At 41.0% G+C, this 23,649-nt stretch overlaps 1 long non-coding RNA gene across 1 annotated transcript; it reads right to left on the reverse strand.

The window, feature by feature from the left end:
- Positions 1–396: 396 nt before the first annotated feature.
- On the reverse strand, positions 397–8,146 carry LOC121839627. Its single transcript, XR_006079086.1, has 2 exons — positions 7,835–8,146; positions 397–5,255 (listed from the first exon to the last, which is right to left on the reverse strand). It is a non-coding gene; the product is annotated as an uncharacterized LOC121839627 (long non-coding RNA).
- Between the last annotated feature and the right edge of the window lie 15,503 nt (positions 8,147–23,649).

A 23,649-nucleotide genomic window follows, 5' to 3' on the forward strand; every position in this document is an offset into this window, starting at 1 on the left:
ATCTCTGGCCCTAAAATATGTGAAAAGTGGCCCTATGCATCTCAGTCTAACAATGAGACACACTGGGCAGCCTGTTAGGAGGTGCTTTTGAGCAGGAGTTGGAACACAATGAGGGCTTGGCTTGGCTGATAGGGGGACCACATGGGTAAATTGAGACATTTAAAAAGGAGCTCTGTTCAGATGTAACCTGATCTCCACCTGACTGGGGCCAGGCATTGCACTCTGCCTGGTAAAGAGTCCCCTGAACACAATGATCGGAGAAAACTGCAAGGACAGGCCTACATATCATCAAATTCATATCCCTTCAAACAAAACTATGTGACTAGAAAACATAATTCAATGCATTCAGACAACACTTTATGATCACAGTCAAAAAGAAAGGCGCAAAGTCAAATATGATTTTTCTTTCAGGTTTATTTTACATTTTCATGTCATATTTTTATTGCCAAACATATATGGTTATCTACAGCTTGGTTGTTACAAGTTTTACTGTACCTGGAGAAATGCCAAACTCTGGGCAAGTTTCCCATGTAGAATTTAGTAACCATGAGAACCCTGAGGAACATTGAGCGAATACGCAAATCTTTATTTTATTAAGTAAGATAATACCAAATTAAATGTTCTTCTAAATACTTTATTTACATGAACATAATATTACATCCATATAGATATAAAATAATTGAGAGAGAGAGAGAGAGAGAGAGAGAGAGAGAGAGAGAGAGAGAGAGAGAGAGAGAGAGAGAGAGAGAGAGAGAAGATTTGAATGCACCTTTAAGCATTTAAATTACTTCTGGCATCACAAATATCCCAAAATGCTGTATAGCTTTCTTTTAGACATCCTGGGCCGCTGCTCAAGGAAGAAACTCTGACACAAGCTTGGCACATGGAAAATCACTGGCAACTTAATCAATCTTCCAGTGCAAAGTTCCTTTATAGTTATTGTCTTTATCACCATAAACACCATATCTCAACCCATCTGTCATTTCAACCATTGTGTCCATGTTCTGGTCATATACACACACAAACACAGTGTATACACATAGTGTAGACCTAAGAGCTCAAACTTCTGTGCAAGAAGGAGAGAGGGAAAAAAGAAGGTAATGCCATTCAATGGACGGCATTACCAGACAGTATTAGACAGGGATGAATAGATCTAACCATGTCTGGTAAGACGCCAATCAACAGGCCATGGAGCTAGGACTGAAGGACTCTCTGAACCAACCGTCCCCTGTACGCAAAGGGAGCCAGCTGGAAAAAGGCAGGATGAGATGCAAGAAGAGACAGGCTGAAAAATATACAGTATGTCAGTCTGTCTGTCCGTCCGTCTGTCTCACACACAGACATGGATACTAGTTTGTCTTTTTCGTATTCTCAAAGACTATGTTATTTGGAGTTAATTTACAATGAAGACAAAAGACATATTGATGATTGACTGGTCACGTCAAAGATATAGAAAAACAGCTTAAGTGGGAAAATGTGGTGCCTTTTCACCACAAATGAAATCCTCATGCCACTTTAAGGTTCAGTGCAACATCTAAATGGTCTTTTTAACCGTGTGAAAAGGAGAGGGGATAAAAAAGGGAAAGAAAAAATATGACAAACATTGAACCATTCCGTGTGTCTATGTCATAGATAAAGGCAAACGACATGAGGTGAGCCAATAAAGGTGTGGTTCAATATTTGTGGGGTAATTCTCCCTCCTTAAACAAACATTCAGACTGTGCCGGCTCCTTGTTTATTATTTTCCTATGTCTGTGCTGCCTGTTTGAGAGCTTTACCTACTTAATTGGGATTTATTTTTCTTCATGGAAGACCATGACAAATGGGAGACATGGAACGAGATGGAAGTTTTCCTTAAGGGATCAATTCGTTCAAGTCTATGGCTGTTTATCAGTTGCTTATGACAAAAAGGAAACACAATAAAAACATTCTAATTGTAACCAAAAAGATGCAAGGCAAAACACTTTTGTTCTCCAATAAAGCCTAGTAAAATGACAAAAGACACTACAGATAGAGTTATGGGATATACTTAGCTGTGATTAAAAAAAGAGCAATCATTCATATGAAGGGAGAGAGAGAGAGGGGAGGCTGGGGGGAGTCAAGGAGGATGTTGTTGAGTTTCTTTCTTTCGTAAGTGCTCAGGTGAGCTCGTGTCAGTTTCAGGATGTAACACGCAGGTAAGGCGAGCTGAACCAATCACAGTGACACAACACAAAGCCATACGCTGCAGGGGGGAGGGGACACGGAAATGAGTAGTACGACCGGTGGAACCATCAACCGACTGGTATTCTTTAACTCAGGCTGGGTGGGGCCACTATAAAACAGGACAGGGAAGTGGATAATACAAAGACTGGGTGAGCTAGCGCCCCTAACTGTCTCCTCTACTTGTCCTCTCGGTTCTCGCAATCTGTTCGTGCCACTAATCTACTCCACTTGCTTAAATTGATTCCTAACTGAGTAACACTAAGATATTTCAACTACTTTGATTGACAAAGCACCCCAGTCATATCTGCCATAAATTTTTCCAATATGATTCTCAAAATAAGCACTTCATATGCCTATCTTTTTGACAAATAAATGATGATGTTGAAACGGATCATTTTTCAGATGTGTAGTTTTAGCTAGTGTAATAAAGATGTGCCAAACGGAAGATTTAGGACAATCTCCATGGACAATCGCCCATGTAGAATCAAGTCAACACAAAAGAGGGGAAACACAATAACATTCTCTTCCCAGTTTCCTGGTATAGCCAGCCCACCTCTGCATGCTAGCAAAATTCTAACCAAAATTACAGATGCGACGCTCAACCAAGTCTTCTTATCGGTGACGTTATCGGACATCAAATCCTTGAAGAAAGATGGAGTGTTCAAACTGTGTATTCAAACTGGAGTCAAGTGTTACCATTACCACAGTACAGTTACCACAGATAATCTGATCAGGTATTGCCTATGGTAGGTTTTCATTCAAGGGGTCACACCTGACCCTCTAAGTCTGCCCATAGCTGACGAGTATCTCTGGAGGTATGTGAGTCACCCAGGAAACATCGTTACCAGACAGTGTTAGAACACAGTTGTACAATCCAGCACTGTCAGGTAAGATGGATCCTGAAAGCCATTTCAGTGGGAACCAAGCCATTTAATTTGAAACAAAACAGCCTCCAAGTTGAGGTAAAGTGTGTTAATGTAGCTAGCTAATATCGTAAGTTGTGTGGCGTCTCACTGTAGTTAGCAGATGGCTATCATCATCATTACCAGGCAGTATTAGAGAGAGTGATTATATCCAATGCTGCCTCGTAAGATGGGGATGACCATCCAAACATGAATAGGAGACAAACAATGGGTCATAAAAGTTATTATTTTACAGATCGCATTAATAATATTTTCCTCTGAGCATTTTCCAATACATGTTTCTCTTGTATATATTAGTGTTGTGATATCTCCTGATTTTGACTCACAAAACTTGATAAAGGCTAACCATCCTTTGGTAGGTTTGTGTGTGGATAAGCCCCGCCTATGGGTATAATGGTGGCTTCAGGGACATTCCACTCTGAAAAGAGAGGGGTGTTCTAAACTGTTGACAACCCTAACTGTGGATGCAAATGATCATTAGAAGGCCAGTCTATCACATCTCTGAAACTACATTTATATTTACCAGAAAGAAGGAGAAACTTATACAAAATCAAGTATACCCCCCTACCCAGGCACACATACAACTCGTCATCAATATCCATTACAACCCCACTTCAGTTAACTCAACACATTTTGGCTTTGGGTGGACTTCACTACCTCAAACTCAAACTAGCAGTGATAAGTGTCGATATATCAATTAACCCTCAGGACCTGAACAAGAGATGAAGTCGGGGAAACCACGTATTTGAAACTTGGCTCAAAACAAAAAATACAGCTTGTTGTACGGCAGACAGGGTCTTTGTTCTAGTAGGGGCTGTAGCTTAGGCTGGCAGTTACAGGAGAGTGGGCCACAGTGGCTGTTAATGATTGCCCAAACCTGTTCTGACTGGTCTGGTTCTATGGCACAGCAAGGCTGAGAGGGCTGCTTTTCTTAAAATGGATGCAACTTTTCCCTCATTCCGAACATCCATTCTAGACTAACCCCACTGCATTTTTCATAATCAAAACTGAAGTAACAAGGCTTTGGGGGTAGTTGTTCCTTATTCACATCGCATGTCTCTGAAGATGTTAGCACAATTAGCACGTTGTTGCAACATGCTGCTTTGGCACCAAACTCTGCTAATTTTAATTTCAACAGTAATTTGATGAAATGTTGAAAACAAAGGGGGAAATGAATGCCTTGCTTTTTCCTGTTCCTCATTTATTTGTGTTTGTAATGTGATGAAAGCCTGGAGGAATGCTGGACTGACCTGAACTGTTCCTATGCAGTGTGTGCAGAAGGTCATTGAGACAGCCTTCGTTTACTGAATAACATGGGCGATTCACAGGTACTGTACACAGTGTGAAAATATCACACTCATTAGAATCCCATATTACGTAATGCTGCATGCTCATTATTTCTATTTATGTAAGATAAAGACTCAAATATAGTATGTTACAGTATTCCTTAATTAGTCATTCTATTTACATTGCCACTTAAAATAATAGTGACACAAGTCTGAATTAAAATTGAAATATGTATACATTTAGTCGACAATGAAAAGTGCCTACAAACTACTTGCGTTGTAAAAAAAAAAATGCTGTTAGAATATTTTTGAGACTTGGTACATTAAGTCAGCAATACTTATACCAATGAACTATTTTAATATATTTTAAACAGGAATCATTTTCTGTAAACCTGAAACAAAAATAGAATCAAGACAATCTTGTGTCCAGAGGGAAAGAATAAAGTGACTTCCAGTCATCCTGCCAGTGAGCTAAATGGAAGAGCTTTAGTGAATGAGAGAGAGTGAGAGAGCAGGAGAGAGGAGAGAGAAAGACAGAGCATAAGGGAGGGAAAAGCACAGGCAGCAAAGGGAGGTGGAGAATGAAAATGGAGAATGCACCTGTAACCTTACCGTTGTGAAAAGGAACCCAAAAGGAAAGAATGTAACAAAACAAAGTGATTAAAGGTGGGGGGAGGGGGGAGAAAATATCTTGAATTTCCAGAAACCAGAGCCTGTAAACACTTCAGCTTCTTCCCGGTCAGTCAGTCAGGCCCCATGAAATGAGAAAGCCAAGCAGACCTGCTCTCTGCAGCAGCCTCTATTTAGTTAATCATCAGCATTATAAACCAGGGCTGCAGGCCTGAGGAAGAGAGAGAGAGAAAGAGAGAGAGATTTGTGAGAAAGAATGAGTATTAAAGCTTTTGGAATGAAGAAGAAGACAATGGAAATAAAAGTTCAAGTCAAGTAGACCCTATAGTTTCAAGTATTACTGGAGTACTTGGCATCCTACCATCAACAAGTACTTGCTATGCATTTCTTCTGTTATCTTTCCTTCTTTTAGCTTCGCTTAAGTTTTCTCCCTGGAACTCATCCCTGTTTTGGCTGAAGTTATTCCGTTGTTGGAGCTGTTGTTCATTTGACATGGCGCTTATGGCTGCCCATGCTGTAGCCTTACTGAGTTGTGAGGCGTGATCAGGTAACTCTGCCCTCTCCGCTGGAATGTGACTCCACTGTGAAATGAACAACCTGATAGGTAAACCAGCCTGGCCCTTAATCAATAGTTGGCATTTTTGTGGAGAACATTGGCAGGGAAATACAAAACCTTATTTAAGGTTAAACCTTATCTCAACACAACTAATTAACCCTCCAGACTACTGGAGAGAAAAGCTTTGTGGCTCGATTTGTCGCTTTTGTCACTTGTTCAATTCCCCTCTGCTAAATCACTGAATTAAGTTATCTGAAATTCTATTCACTATTCTACTATTTTATCAGAGTTAAATATTTCAGTTTAGAACTATCACTGTTTCCTTTCCCTTTCAGTTTTAAATATTTCCTATGAGTGAGTGAAATTTACAAGACATTTGTTAAGCAAAAAAGGTTTGTAGACTCTCTCATGCATGGTGCCTTAATTCAGTAATCTATATTTCAGTTTGGGTTGGTATAAATCTCACAAATATAGATTAGCATTTCCAATTTTCCTCACATTGATATTAAAGCTAGGAATAGATATATAATATTTCCATGGTTTGTCTGATTATATTTTCTTCCCTTAACATATCGTTAAATAGATTGCCTTTAACGTATAGTTAAATAAAGGTTAAATAAAAAAATAAAAAAAATATCCTTAAAACCCTGCCAATGTTTCACATATTTTTATAGCACCTATTGCCATTGATTTATCGAGGCACAAAGCAACAGCATTCCATCAAGGTATAACAACTATAACGTTAATGGTTTAAACCGATTATTGCACAAGCTGCATAGTCAGTCATACTGTACCTATTTAAATTGCCTGTTCTTCAGTTCACAAACGTAATGTTTTTTTTCCTGACCTCTCACCTTACTCCGTGATTGGCACTACAGTTCTCTCACTGAGAGGAAACACACTAGTAAATTTGTTCTTAGTTTCACATGTCCGTTTTCTAAGCTGTAAAAAAAAAACTATAAATGATATAAAAAATTCAACCACCATTTTGTATGGCCTGCCAATACAGCAAGTCACACACTATGGACATTCTCTACAGACCAGTCGTGATATCTGTAATGCCCAAACCATAGCCATAATCTTTAAAAAGCTATAAACAATTACAAATGACTCATTCATGTCTGTGTAATAATTGCGCAAATGTCTCTCTCTCTCGCCACCAAACAAAATCTTCCGCCTCACTCCTCACATTTTCCCTCCATTTATAAAGAACCCCTTTATAATTCCATGAAATATGCAAAATATTAGTTAAATCTTCTTGCCAACATAAAACATTCCAAAAACATAACCATCATCATGGCGATTTTATAATCCCAGAAGTCTAACAATATATAACAGTCCTTATTGACTTGCAATTGAAACCACACAGGAGAGTAAAATGGATGAGCAGACATTTTACGTTCAACATACATCCACTACATGAAGCCTCTTATTTCTCACATCAAATATTAAGACAAACAGAGATATTTATATTTCAAATCTCTATCTTTACATTCCAAAGGAAACAAGTAAGAACAAGCCTTGCTATTTTAGTCTCCTTTTCAAGACATGCAACATCCTAACAAAAGGCTGTGATGAGACTCTTATTCAACAGGTATCAGAGATAAGTTATCAAAAGCCATTTTAAATCAACAAGAAATGCTCCCATGCATTCTTTATAATTGTTTATCAGAAATAGATACATTGTTTGAGATACATAATAACAATGTTTCTTTTGTGAAATAATCAAAACATTCAACATGATTTCTTCGTCAATTGATTATCATCAGCTTTTCTAGATGTAAAACTAGCATAATGTTACCATAACTGCTCAAATGTTCCTTCAAATGTGCATTGGAGGGAAAAAGCCGCTGTCTTTATATCCTTTGACAAGTCTGGCTGTTTGCCTCTACCTGCCCCAACTGGTCTTTCCAGTTTAGTAATGAACGTTTGGCTCTATTGTTCCCTCGTTTTCTTTCTCTTTAAATGGACTGGAATCTGATATGGTTAATGATATGCTTGCCATCGAAGCATGCATTTTCCTGTAACAGCACACAAATACCAACAACCTTTGTTTGCTTGCCATCCACTTACTGGCCATTACACAAGTCTACACACAACTGGGCTTCAGTGTACCTGTAAGCCGGTGCTGAACAAGGGCGATGACAAAGCAAATATATCACAAATAATGTCGGAGGAAATCGTACACTGATCAAAGAGAAAACAAATAAAGAGATATCATGTTGGTGAGTTACCCTTTCCTTCCCAGGTGTGGTCAAGCGAGCCAGAAACCCATGACAAGAGCCATCATTGTGCGCTGGCTGCTGGCTCCTGGCTGCTGGGGCTGCTGGCTTCATATGCTTGTCTTCCTCTTCCCTCCTCTCACAGAGAGACTACCTCTACGATGATCGCTTTGAAAAAGTCGTCAATCTCAGGCAAGAGAATTAGCTCGGCTTGACTAGACACCCAACGAGGAGGCAAAGAACTAACACCAAAAACCTAATCAACAGGTTTGACTCGGTTCAAGTTTCAAGGGAGCTTGCGGCGCCGCTACCTGGTTAAGCTCCTTAAGATGAGTCGACTGAATTTGTAAAGGGGCTAGGTTTACATGTAGCCCCCCGCCACACACACACAGGTGTAATTTTCAGGTTTCAGCCAATCCCCTAAGCCTTTGGCGCTCACAGGTGTGTCCCCTGCGCTGCAGTGGGCCAATCAGGTCTGAGACTAACCCCAGTCCCCCCTCCAGTCCCACCTCACCAGTTCGACTGCCCCCATGTTTATGATGTCAGCCCGAGCTTCTGTTCTTCTGTTCCTATCACAACACAAACTGCACCACCATCATCCACAATGGGGGGGGTAGAGCCTACCTAAAATCCTCTGTAGAAAACCACATGACCTCTGGCTTACTTGTCAGCGTATATGAAATGGCTGTAACCTGAAATACCTGCTCTTTGCCCATGTCTCTTTCAGTCTCTCTATTTTCTGTTCACACACCCATTCCAGCCTCAGTGGCTAACAAATAAAGCCCTACTGGTTTACAGCCAGAACGACAGTTGAACAAAGTACCAGTAGGTAAAACAGACAGACAGAGAGACACATGCCATTGGAGGCGAGCCAGGGAAGGCCAGGGAAGGAGAAGGAGGGAGAGAGAGGGAGGGGGAGGTGACAGGAGCAGGATATGTTGGTCTATTAATCACTGGGGCTGATGGGGCTGAGGCTGAGGCTGAGCCCCGGAGGCATCAGGCCCTAATCCCTGGGCTGGGCTGGCTGGCTGGCTGTCTAGTTGGCTGTGCTGGGCTGACTAGTGGGCAAGGCAGCCACTGTGGTCCTGGTGTAATTGACTGGATTAGCTTTGACAATACAAACAATGCCAGATTCAGATCCTGTTTCAGAGGAGCGGGCGTGGCACAGATTGCCGTGAAGCAGGCGAGAGGAGAGGTGATTGTTCGAATTGGCAGGCCACAGATATACATGGAGTGTACAACAGTTAAGGCTGCTGAGGGGAGGACTGCTCATAATAATGACCAGAATGGAGTGAATGGAATGGTATCAAACACATTCTTGTTTGATATGTGTTTGATACCATTCCATTCACTCCATTCCAGCCATTATTATGAGCCGTCCTCCCCTCAGCAGCCTCCACTGGTGAACAAAACATTAGGAACACTTTCCTATTATTCAGTTGCACCCCTCTTTTGCCCTCAGAAAAGCCTAAATTCGCCGGGAGATGGACTCTACAAGGTGTCGAAAGCATTCAATAGGGATGCTGGCCCATGTTGACTCCAATGCTTCCCACAGTTGTGTCAAGTTGGCTGGATGTCGTTTGGATTGTGGACCATACTTAATACACACGGGAAACTGTTGAGTGTGAAAAACCTTTTGACACACTCCAACCAGTGCGTCGGGCACTACATTACTCCATTCAAAGGCACTTAAATCTTTAGTCTTGCCCATTCCCTTTCCCTTCATCCTCTGAATGGCACATATACACAATCCATACCTCAATTGTCTCAAGGCTTAAAAATCCTTCTTTAACCTGTCTCCTCCCCTTCATCTACATTGATTGAAGTGGGTTTAACAGGTGAAATCAATAAGGGATCATAGCGGTCACCTGACTTCACCTGGTCAGTCTATGTCATGGAAAGAGCAGGTGTTTTGAGTAGAATTATGCAGAATCCATCTAATTTGAACATTTCTTTAAAAATTTAACTAGGCAAGTCAGTTAAGAACAAATTCTTATTTTCAATGACAGTGGGTTAACTGCCTTGTTCAGGGGCAAAACAACAGACCTTTACCTTGTCAGCTCGGGGATTTGAACTTCCAACACTCTAACCACCTGCCGCCACTGAACATGATAGCAGTTGGAGACACAACCCGTCATAGAGTAGCAGTGGCCTTACATTTAACATGACATTTTAGTTAGCAGAGCGGCTTACAGGCAATGTATTCAACTAATATTAATAAAAACAACCACATACAGTGGTTGTGAGAGTGGAATGACTACTCAGGGAAGACTATGATATGTGTTTATTTTTCTGCATTTAGCAGACATGGGTAACAACTATGGGTGCACCAAAGCAGTGTTCAAGCACACAGAAAAAATGCCTTGTGAAGACATGTTTCCTTCCAAAAAATACCTATTAGCTTTTCTGCTTCTCTCTAAAGTTGTTCCTGAGTGAAAGTTAGCCTTTTTCAAAGGGATTGGTGAGTAAATTGCCCTGGTCTGAAAGGTTTGCTTTGTTTTTCATTTGCATTCCAAATTAGGTTTAGAGTGAGGAGCTGGGGCACAACCTGAGTTCATTTGAGTACTGATGGGTATCAGGCTGGCCTGTCACGTGAGGGAGGATGTAAAGACATCTATCAACACTGGTCCAGCGTTAACTACAGCTTCACACACACACTAAACACACACTCACTCACAGACGCACCCACGCACGCACGCACGCACGCACACACACACACACACACACACACACACACACACACACACACACACACACACAAAACACACATAAAACACACAGCACCACAATTCTGCTAAATGGGCTAGTGCTCATGCCATCATAGAGTGTGTGTGTTTTTGTATTACTTTGCATTTATGCCCTGTTGTACCCACTTTCCCATTGTGTTTATCCAATTGTATCCACTTCTTATTGTCTGATTAGTCATTGTTGATTTTGTGAGGTCATTCATTTTAAATGTAATATAATTTGGTCAGTTTGTCTGTTTGTGGTCAGCTTGTGGACTTTTATGTCCCCTCCTCCCAAATAGATCCCTGTAACCTTACGCCACTGGACACTAGTTAGACATTAGGTCAGCCCTAAAGACAGTCTGTGAGTTATGATCACATTTCATTTTGTCATCACTCAGGTTTTACAATTTCACCTAGCTACCTACATGATTTTCCCCCTCTTACATCGTAAGCCAAGTCATAGTTTTGTCATTACTCGTCAGTACTTGTCCTCCATTAGGCCAATATGCTGAATCTGTTTGTTTTGTTTTATCCACCTGTCTGCCTTTTGTCCTTCCGCTCAGCGACTGTGGGATAATTACAGAGGTTGACATTGTTTTACAGGAAATTAAAGGACTTAGCACAGGTGTGATGCTGAAAGAGCTCTCATTATCATGATCAGTGCTGAACCATTGATTTCTATGAAGTTTCTCACCAATTACCTTCTTGTCTTTGCACTACTCAAGAGTTCAGCTACCTCTGAGTTGACCAGAGATGAGCTATGAGTGGGAATGAATGACTAGGCCTACTACATAGATACATTTCATGTGACAGATTACCTTAACTCACTGTAACTCCATATTATGATGCGTTCCTATATGAAAGAGGTTTAGAAGTGATATGAGAGGAGTTGTGTGTGTGTGGAGCATTCACCTGGGGACTGCCACACACAAGCAGGCTAGCTACCACAGCCTTGCTCCAACATGCTGCCATATACCACCAGGTAATTGGGCCCCAAGGATTGTGTGGGGGCAGGGTGTGTGTGTGTGTGTCTCGGTCTCGGAGAGCCATCCCATAAGCCCCAATGGGGTTGTTGCCATAGGGACACAGGGAAAGGGGAGTCAGACATACCAATTATTAAAGCACCTTTATTCCACAACACATCTGTTAGGCCAGCCCAGTGGTTTAATTTACTCAACACAATCAATTGTCCTCACCAGTAGAGAAAAGGCACTTTCATGTGATCTTCAAGGCCTAAAGCTGAGAAGTTTTATAATGCACAAAATCCACTATGATGTTCGGCCTTAAAAAGGATACAATGCTGGAAGTCACTTACTGGCATTAGTCTCAAATTTAGGGGCTTAAAGTGACTTTTTTTGTTGGGAATGCAACAACGCTAGTGGAAATGTATTGCACTAGTTAGCAGTGCATTCAAATGCATGGACACCAACACATAATTATTTTATGTGATTATTTTTATTCAACCTTTACTTTTACAGATTGTAATCTATTTGACAAAAGAGATCTGTTCCATAAAGATAAAATTACAAACCCCACTACATTTTCAATCTTAATTTCTCATTTTGAGTTTTCCCCTATGTAAAGCACTTTGAACATAAGAAAAGAACGCTTTTACAATCCATTGCTCATTGTTATTATTATTATTTTGGACATTATGATCATTAATCGCTTTATATTTGAGCAAAGCCATCACATTCTCATCTGCACACATTAGCCCATGAAAGGCCCTGCTAGGTCTGACCACCACAGCCCATCAAACACACCTGGCCAATGGCTGCTCAGGGTCAAGTTTCAGTAATGAGGGGAAAGCCATGTGCGTGGCCCTGTGGAGTTTGTTTATGAGATGAGGCTAAATGTTGACCTCCAGGTCTCCTTTTTCATTGTACTGCTGGTATAGAGCATGTCTGTTTGCATCGCCTGCTTCTCGGGCACATTGGGTATTGTGTCGTTTTGAAGAGGTTTGTGTGCTCTGGACACAACATATGGACTATTGCAGCGCACCGTCTTCAAACACACCTGTCTATCGCTCCCATTTGAGAATCCTCTCCATTGTTTCTCACAGAATACCAAAGCCAGTTATGAATTGTTCACACTAGAACAGTACATGCATATACATGACCAAATCATCTTAAAAGGGAATGGAAACACTTCAGGAAGTAAAGCTGAGCAAAAATATGTATTCTGTCAGTTCTCAGACCTATGTGAGGAGAACGACACTATAGACATGTCATCTGTGCACTAGGCATTCAATAGCTGCCCCCATGGTGACAAGGATAGGCAGGGGCTGGAGGGACTAGACAACATGCTTCTGAGGCTGCAAACAGGGCTGAGGGACAATCACACCCTCACCGGAAACATACACAGATAAATACTGATTATACCAAATATTAGAAACACCTTCCTAATATTGAGTTTCACCCCTCTTTTGCCCTCAGAATAGCTTCAATTCATTGTGACATAGAACGTGTCGAAAGAACGTGTCGAAAGCGTTCTACAGGGATGCTGGCTCATGTTGACTCCAATGCTTCCCACAGTTGTGTCAAGTTTGCTGGATATTTTTTGTGTGGTGGACCATTCTTGACACACACGGGAAACTGTTGAATGTGAAAAACCCAGCATTGTTGCAGTTCTTGACACAAACCGGTGCGCCTGGCACCTACTACCTTACCCCATTCAAAGACACTTAAATATTTTGTCTTGCCCATTCACTCTTTGAATGGCACACATACACAATCCATGTCTCAATTCTCTCAAGACTTAAAAATCCTTCTTTAACCTGTCTCCTCCCCTTCATCTTCTCTGAGGTGGATTTAACAAGTGACATCAACAAGGGATCATGGCTTTCACCTGAATTCACCTGGTCAGTCTATGTCATGGAAAGAGCAGGTGTTCTTAATGTACATAGGTACTAGTAAAGGGACTCCTAGTCTTCACCCAGTAGCTCAGATTTTCACTGGTAATTTCCCCTTTCTTGCCTGCTTTTAATTTGGTCTGACTCTTCTTGTATTAGGCTACAGGCCTAGTGAATGTCTGTAAGAAGACATTTAAGTTGTAAAAGCCAATTATTGTTATTATATCCCTTATTCTTATAATATTTTATCATTCCAGTTCAATTTTGATGACAATATCCATGAGAGGAATGTTGTATATAATGTTATGGTTATTACATTTACACGTTATTCACTTAGCAGACGCTCTAATACAGAGCAACTTACAGGAGCAATTATGATAGTATGATACCATCGGTCCTATTAGCCAATGTACAATCATTGGATAATAAAATAGACAAACTACAAGCATATATATCCTACCAACGGGACATTAAAAACTGTAATATCTTATGTTTCACCAAGTCGTGGCTGAACGACGACATGAATAACATACATCTGGCTGGTTATACACTGTATCGGCATGATATAACAGTAGCCTCTGGTAAGACAAGGAGTGGCGGTCTGTGTATATTTGTAAACAACAGCTGGTGCACGATATCGAAGGATGTCTTGAGGTTTTGCTCCCCTGAGTTAGAGTATCTCATGATAAGCTGTAGACCACACTATTTACCAAGAGAGTTTCATCTATATTCTTCATAGCTGTCTATTTACCACCACAAACGGATGCTGGCACTAAGACCACACTTAATGACGTGTATACGGCCATAAGCAAACAGGAAAACGCTCAACCAGAGGCGGCACTCCTAGTGGCCGGGGACTTTAATGCAGGGAAACTTAAATCCGTTTTACCTAATATCTACCAGCATGTTAAATGTGCAGCCCGAGGGGAAAAAAAACTCTAGACCACCTTTACTCCACACACAGAAACACATACAAAGGTCTCCCTAACCCACCATTTGGCAAATCTGACCATAATTCTTACAAGCAAAACTAAAGCAGGAAGCACCAGTGACTCGGTCAATAAAAAAGTGGTCAGATGAAGCAGATGCTAAGTTACAGGACTGTTTTGCTAGCACAGACTGGAATATGCTCTTCTGATGGCATTGAGGAGTACACCACATCAGTCACTGGCTTCATCAATAAGTGCAGTGACAAACCATCAAACAGGCAAAGCGTCAATACAGGACTAAGATCGAATCATACTACACCGGCTCCGAAGCTCGTCGGATGTGGCAGGGCTTGCAAACTATTACAGACTACAAAGCGGAGCACAGCCGCTAGCTGCCCAGTGACACGAGCCTACCAGATTAACTAAATTACTACCACACTCGCTCGAGGCAAGTAACACTGAAATATGGACGAGAGCATCAGCTGTTCTGGACGACTGTGTGATCACGCTCTCTGTAGCCAATGTGAGTAAGACCTTTAAACAGGTCAACATTCACAAGGCCATAGGGCCAGACAGATTACCAGGATGTGTACTCCGAGCATGTGCTGACCAACTGGCAAGTGTCTTCAACGACATTTTCAACCTCTCCCTGTCCGAGTCTGTAATACCAACATGTTTCAAGCAGACAAACATAGTCCCTGTGCCCAATAACACTAAAGTAACCTGCCTAAATGACTGCCGACCCGTAGCACTCACGTCTGTAGCCATGAAGTGCTTTGAAAGGCTGGTCATGGCTTACATCAACACCATTATGAAACCTAGACCCACCCAATTTGCATACTGCCCCAACAGATCCACAGATGATGCAATCTCTATTGCACTCCACAATGCCCTTTCCCACCTGGAAAAAAGGAACACCTATGTGAGAATGTTATTCATCGACTACCACTCAGTGTTCAACACCATAGTGCCCTCAAAACTCATCACTAAGCTAAGGACTCTGGGACTAAACACCTCCCTCTGCAACTGGATTCTGGACTTCCTGATGGGCCACCCCCAGGTGCTAAGGGTAGGTAACACCACCGCCAGACTGATCCTCAACACGGGAGCACCTCAGGGGTGCGTGCTCAGCCCTCTCCTGTACTCCCTGTTCACTCATGACTGCACGGCCAGACACGACTCCAACACCATCATTAAGTTTGCTAATGACACAACAGTGGTAGGCCTGATCACCGACAACGATGAGACAGGCTATAGGGGGGAGGTCAGAGAACTGGCCGTGTGGTGCCAGGAAAACAACCTCTCCGTCAACGTGATCAAGACAAAGGAGAGGATTGTGGACTACAGGAAAATGAGGACCGAGCATGCCACCATTCTCATCGATGGGGCTGTAGTGGAGCAGGTTGAGAGCTTCAAGTTCCTTGGTTGTCACATCACCAACAAACTAACATGGTCCAAGCACACCAAGGCAGTTGTCAAGAGGGCATGACAAAACCTATTCCCCCTCAGGAGACTGAAAAGAATTGGCATGGATCCTCAGAACCTCAAAACGTTCTACAGTTGCACCATCGAAAGCATCCTGACTGGTTGCATCACTGCCTGGTATGGCAACTGCTCGGCCTCCGACCGCAAGGCACAGAGGGTAGTGCGTACGGCCCAGTACATCACTTGGGCCAAGCTTCCTGCCATCCAGGACCTCTATACCAGGTAGTGTCAAAGGAAGGCCATAAAAATGGTCAAAGACTCTAGCCACCCTAGTCATAGACTGTTCTCTCTGCTACCGCACGGCAAGCGGTATCGGGGTGCCAAGTCTAGGTCCAAAAGGCCTCTTAACAGCTTCTACCCCCAAGCCATAAGACTCCGGAACAGCTAATCAAATGGCTACCCAGACTATTAGCATTGCCACCCCCCTCTTTTACGCTGCTGCTACTCTCTGTTTATTATCTATGCATAGTCACTTTAACTCTACCTATATGTACAGTTGAAGTCGGAGGTTTACATACACCTTAGCCAAATACATTTAAACTCAGTTTTTCACATTTCCTGACATTTAATCCTAGTAAAAATTCCCTGTCTTAGGTCAGTTCAGATCACCACTTTCTTTAAGAATGTGAAATGTCAGAATAATAGTTGAGAGAATTATTTATTTCAGCTTTTATTTCTTTCACCACATTCCAAGTGGGTCAGAAGTTTACATACACTCAATTAGTATTTGGTAGCATTGCCTTTAAATAGTTTAGCTTGGGTCAAACATTTTGGGTAGCCTTCCACAAGCTTCCCACAATAAGTTGGGTGAATTTTGGCCCATTCCTCCTGACAGAGCTGGTGTAACTGAGTCAGGTTTGTAGGCCTCCTTGCTCGCACACTTTTTCAGTTCCGCCCACAAATTCTGGGGCGGAACTAGGATAGGATTGAGGTCAGGGCTTTGTGATGGCCACTCCAATACCTTGACTTTGTTGTCCTTAAGCCATTTTGCCACAACTTTGGAAGTATGCTTGGGGTCATTGTCCATTTGGAAGACCCAATTGCAACCAAGCTTTGACTTCCTGATTGATGTCTTGAGATGCTTCAATATATCCACATAATTTTCCTGCCTCTTGATGCCATCTATTTTGTGAAGTGCACCATTCCCTCCTACAGCTAAGCAGCCCCACAACATGACGCTGCCACTCCCGTGCGTCACGTTTGGGATGGTGTTCTTCGGCTTGCAAGCATCCCCCCTTTTCCTCAAACATAATGATGGTCATTATGGCCAAACAGTTCTATTTTTGTTTCATCAGACCAGAGAACATTTCTACAAAAAGTACCATCTTTGTCCGCATGTGCAGTTGCAAACCGTAGTCTGGCTTTTATATGGCGGTTTTTGAGCAGTGGCTTCTTCCTTTTTGTACCTGTTTCCTCCAGCATCTTCACAAGGTCCTTTGCTGTTGTTCTGGGATTGATTTGCACTTTTCGCACCAAAGTACGTTCATCTCTAGGAGACAGAACGCGTTTCCTCCCTGAGCGGTATGACGGCTGCATGGTCCCATGGTGTTTAAACTTGCGTACTATTGTTTGTACAGATGAACGTGGTACCTTCAGGCGCTTGGAAATTGCTCCCAAGGATGAACCAGACTTGAGGAGGTCTGCTACTTTTTTCTGAGGTCTTGGCTGATTTCTTTTGATTTCCCCATGATGTCAAGCAAAGAGGCACTGAGTTTTAAGGTAGGCCTTGAAATACATCCACGGGTACACCTCCAGTTGACTCAAATGATGTCAATTAGCCTATCAGAAGCTTCTAAAGCCATGACATAATTTTCTGGAATTTTCCAAGCTTTTTAAAGCCACAGTCAACTTAGCGTATGTGAACTTCTGACCCACTGGAATTGCCATACAGTGAATTATAAGTGAAATAATCTGTCTCTAAACAATTGTTGGAAAAAATACTTGTGTCATGCACAAAGTACAGTAGATGTCCTAACCGACTTGCCAAAACTATAGTTTAAGAAATTTGTGAAGTGGTTGAAAAATGAGTTTTAATGACTCCAACCTAAGTGAATGTAAACTTCCGACTTCAACTGTACATATTATCTCAATTACCTTAACTAACCAGTGCCCCGGCACATTATCTCTGTACCGGTACCCCCTGTATATAGCCTCGCTAGTGTTATTTTACTGCTGCTCTTTAATTATTTTAGAATTTTTTCTTATTTTTTACTTTTTACTATTTTTTACTAAACATGTATTTTTTCTTAAAACTGCATAGTTGGTTAAGGGCTTGGAAGTAAGCAGTTCACTGCCTGTTGTATTCGGCGCATGTGACAAATACAATTTGATTTGATTTTATGTAACTTGCTCTTAGTTTTCAGGTTTGAATAAGAGATTGTATTTCCCTAACCTTATTCTTTCAATTAAGTTATTGTTTTATTAGGGGTGGCAGGGTAGCCTAGTGGTTAGAGCGTTGGACTAGTAACCAGAAGGTTGCAAGTTCAGAAACCCAGAGCTGACAAGGTACAAATCTGTTGTTCTGCCCCTGAACAGGCAGTTAACCCACTGTTCCTAGGCCATCATTGAAAATAAGAATTTGTTCTTAAGTGACTTGCCTAGTTAAATAAAGATAAAATATTGTGTATTTCTTTTCTTATCAAATGTAAGACTAAATGCCATTTGTAATATGTTTTGTTGCATATATGTGTTTAATATCCTATTCAGATACCACCATTCACTAAAATGTATTCTTTCAGATTATCAATCCTGACAAAATAAGGAGGACTCAATATTCTCTAAGTTTTTCTCTATTTTCATTAGGAAGTTTTGTTAATGGCAGTTGTTTGGGAAAAGAGCATATAAGATACACATTTTAACAGAAGTACTTGAAGACTGGAGTTGGGAAATACTGCCATAGATATATCATATAGCATAAGCTAGAAACATATATTTTTTAGAAATGTAACAGCAGGTCTAGATAATGATGCAAGATGTGTTTGTGATGAGAGGACCCTTGGGGAGCGGGGCTCATGTGAAGATACAGTCATCACTGGGCCCAAAGGGATTGGTTGCCAAGGAGGGGATCAGACCGCCATGGTACACCTATCTCCCTTCTTAGCCCTTCCATTGTGCTAAGAAGCCACCAGGAACATTCTAAAAATGAAATGTGATTTATAAAATGAACAAATATCATACCAAGATCAGCAGCATGATAAAAATATGAAATGTGAATATTGGGGTAAGAATGATCATGAACCTCAACTAACACTCTCAAAAAAGGTTGCATAGATACAATAATAAGCACAACTCAATGGTCAAATCTCATGTTATCATAAAATCCACTCACAAGGAACATAGATGTCACATACTGTATGTGGAACAACTTAAAAGCAGACCAATGTTCTGTTGCATATAGCCCTTCTAATCTTCAATAAAAGGCATCAGCCAGAGGGTACAGATTAATAAAACTGACTGCCTTAATGCCTAAGTACATTTCTGAATTGAAATGACGGACGTGTTTGTTGCTGGCTGCACTGGGGACCCTTTGTTCTTCAATGAGGGGTGTAAAAAAACTGGTTCCTCTTTGTGTTCAGTGAGTAGCATGATTTACTTGAGCACAGTGTTAAAGTTCCCAATTAAAAGTGATTTACTGAGAAATACTGAGAGCCATCGTCAAAGAATACATCTCACCTAAGCATTATAGTGAGTAGGGGGTGATCAAAATATTCAAAACGCTCCCTCGTAAACAAATACATTTGAGGAGAATGCATGGACACACACACACTGATAAATAAATGCTGTGTTTATAAATTATGTTTTTCTTTCATCACCTATTATATCTAGAACTTGAATGATCTAGACACTCTCTCTCAAGTTTAACATTGTTCACATAAGCCCTCAGGTCAAGTAAATGATTGGCAGATTTAATTTATTTTCAATGATTCAGGAAGAAATTAGGAATCAAAGTCCACGGGCCTGCCTGCGTATCATCTGACTCCATCATATATACACTTTGGAGTCTGCAAGAGGGCTATACATTAACACATTTGTCAGTGTGTTAATAGAACAGGGGCTGTTGCTCAACCCTGGAAGCAGTTTTATGGCTTCACAAAACATTCAGTTTCGGCGCCACTCTGTCAACAAAGAGATCTCCAGTCACAGAGCTACTGAGTCCACTAAGGCCTTTGCCCAATCAGAACGTAGCTAGACATAATAGAGTCCCAAAAGAGCCTATGAGAGAACGGGAGTTAAGGAGACCATCTATTCATAATTCACCCTGATGAGGTCCTATGTTATGATATAGAGATAGACTTGGGCATAGGATCATATAAATTACTGGTGCTACACTACATGTATGGCACAGATGCTATAGTATTTGGGTTGGTCATGTAGCCTGGTCAAGAGAGTTAAGTGGTATCTGATAAGAATATCTTTCAGGAAGACAGGTGTTAATTACTGTAGCTATCAAACAGCACTCTGGTTTCACCTAAGAATTTCCCCCCTATCTTTTGCGCGGACATCACTGAGGTTTGACGTATATGATGCAAACATCCAAAACTCAATTGTATCCAAACAAAACAACAAGTAAAATAGTATTGGCAAACGCATATTTATGATCTAATTTTGATTATATTTAGAGATGCAAGCAAATTATTTTGAAGAGCTGAAAAGGAGGAGCTAACTCAACTTTACAAAACAATATGAAAATGCTTATTTATCTAAAATACCGGTATTTGGTACTGCTGCTGCAAGTAAATTAAACAGAAATTTGAAATGGCACCACAATCCATCGAGATACATTACCTTCAAACAACTTATTTTGCCTGAAATGGATTTCAACAAGTCATTCTGTTCTACTCACTATTAATTCTATGACAGTAAAATGCACGTGATTTATTATATTCTACTACTCCAAAAAGTGCCTGTTTCCAGTCATAGTGACAGGTAGACACTCGGTAGGTGTGAGAACACCTACCTCATGATGAACGTGACATGTGCCGTGGAAGAGAAACAAATCCAGCAGTCTCCTGTTCAGGAAAACAAAGACGACACCACCGTGCACCACCCGGAAACAGCTCCCTCTGAAATGCAACCTCATACACCAACTTCAAACTATCCAAAAACTGCATGGACTTACTTAGCCGACTTGGTTACAGGAGCTAAGCCAGAGCTAAAGAAATAAGGCTTGGGGGAAAAGAGATGTTGGTAGCTGTGATGTGTGTTGAGAAAAATGCATCAGTGTTATCACTGTGGGTTATGCAAGAATAGCTTGGTGTAAACCTTTGCCTGGTACAGCACTGGGCCCCAGCCTGCACGTGGCCATGGAATCCTACCCTGAAGAATTCCTAATTGCCCTTCCTGAACAGGAAGCTGTCGGAGCAGCCAGACTCACCCAGGGTCTCCTGCCTGGGTTATCACATATTCCACCAGCCTCCCTTTTCTCCCAACGGTACTATTTTTAGGCTTATTTTTAAGGCAACTGAGGGCATTAGGTGTATGGGAGGCATGAGGAGAGACTCCCATCATTGTAATGTATAGCCTGAGCCAAAACCCTTAAAAGTATTTACAGTAGGATAGGGACTTTCCCATGTACTGTTCTGTATCACTATCCAAGGCAGGAACCCTAACTGATTCTTTCACACACAAAAATGTATATTTACACAGATTTTACACAAACTGGTTTTGTCATTTATTGGGGGTCATTTTATTTAATCAAATCTTTATACCTAGCTACAAGCGACAATATTAAGATATGCTCTTGCCTTCGATGGTGTGTGTAAAACAGTAACAGAATTGTTCGTGGCCAACTGCATATTCAAAATGAAGTCTGCAGGATGCAGTGTAGTAGTGACTTTGAGCCCAGCGCCATAGACTTGTTTGCAGTGACAATGAGGTGAGGAAGATGGGTATCAAATGTACAGATGAAAGGGGTTCTGTAGATTTAAGGCTTTTTGTCTTTGGTCATTCAAAGGAAGCAGCTGCCGACTGCACAGAGCCTGGGCCTATTCATGTGGTGCTGGGGCACAGACATGGACCACGCCAGCACACACCAGGGTTGGGCTCAATTCAGAATTTTGTAATTGACACCCCACAGGATGTAGAGTTAGAATTTGAGTGACAGGAAGTAGAATTTAAATCTGTGCTATTCAAACAAATTCCACTCAGTCATACTGTCTGTAGTCATAAAAACAATTAGGCTAAATACATTTATATTATTATGTTGGGTAACGGATCAGATCTCAGAACTTATTAAGAGGCAGCTTCTATCTTCAATATAATCATTCATTCAGAAGGTTAAACCTACAAGTTGTAGGCCTGCAGTAAATTAAATTAGATTATCAGGTTCATTTTTCATTAGGTTATAATAATCCATGCCTTCTGGGAATGTTATAAAGTCCAACAGTTATGGGTTGAGTTAGAAATTTGACTGTCAGAAGTATTAAAATCAACCAATGTCAGCCTTTATTATCCAAAAGTTTAAAGTGCGTGTGGACGACAGAGAGAAACAAAATGGTGTAGTTTGAGGCAATGTGGCAGAGAGTGATGTGGGCGCTGGAGATGGGAGTGTGAGCAGGTGGGTCTGGGCAGGTGTGACGTAGTTGTCATTTGTATGTTTTGTATTGTCTAAAAATATCAAATAAATTCATACGAAAAATTAAGGAAAAATTAAAAGCTTGGAACAGCATTCCGATTATTCATTATGAATACGATTTATATGATTTACATTCTTCATTGTAACCACAATGTCACAAATAATTAACACACACACAGCAGATTAACTTGGTTAAAACAGTCAAAACATGTCTTTATTAAAGACTATCAGAAAGAATGTTGGTAATTATTTATTTGGATCCAAAGCCACGAATGAGTGAGTCACTCAGCTTTATGCTGACAAATCCTTGCTGCACTCTCTTTCATTCCGTTTCTTCACATCAGCAAAGGACTCCGTGTTTCAGAGACATACTTTATGTAGAGGGGCTATCACTCTTTCACACTGTGGTGAATAAAGCCTGTTTGTTATTTAAAACCAAAAGCCCACCGTGCCTATTTTTCAAAATTCGTCAGTCCACATGTCAAGTGTAAATGCGCCATTGTATTTACCCATGTTTTCTCTCAACTCCAGGACCACCGCCAGCATATATATATATTTTTTTTTATAATGCAGGACACTAGTGCCAGAGAAGAGAGACTTTCGGACTGGAAACACATCCATTAATTTATGAAAAGATAGTCAATTTGTGCCACAGTTTAGACTATCGATAGATCAGCTTTCTAACTCCCCCTTGTGATAGTGTGGTGCAATGACAGAATTACACAATTTACCACAATCTGCCTCCATCTACCACAAACCGTAACGGCATAAACTAGAACCCTTTAAAGAAAGAACCATTGCAGAACATGAGAGTTGTGTTGAATCTGACAGGTCACTCACTCATCCAGATACCAAAAAATGTATCACCTTTCTCTGGAAACAATGTTCATATACTCTTTTAACCTTTGTGCTTAGAATAGCCGATTATATTTCTACCGACCATTTTATTTGTTTGGCATCTTTTTGAAGGCCTCAGGGTCAACTTGAGGGTTAAACTAAGGCATTCTGGGAAATGTGCACGCATGCATACAAAGAATAAAAATAAATGGAAGGAATGTCTTTAATGTATCATACACCACAGCCAGAATATTGAATCTACATTATTACTGTGGCTAAAATAACATTTAATTAACAATGACATCATGCATCCCCATGGCTCATGAATATTGTAAATCCAAATCTCTGAAAAACCAAGGATAGGCCCAAAGGGTATGAAAAGCCCTTTCCACTGTTGAGATTCAAATGTCACCCAGTCTTCT

This window comes from Oncorhynchus tshawytscha, linkage group LG16, assembly GCF_018296145.1.
Source record: "Oncorhynchus tshawytscha isolate Ot180627B linkage group LG16, Otsh_v2.0, whole genome shotgun sequence".
Lineage (NCBI taxonomy): Eukaryota > Metazoa > Chordata > Actinopteri > Salmoniformes > Salmonidae > Oncorhynchus > Oncorhynchus tshawytscha.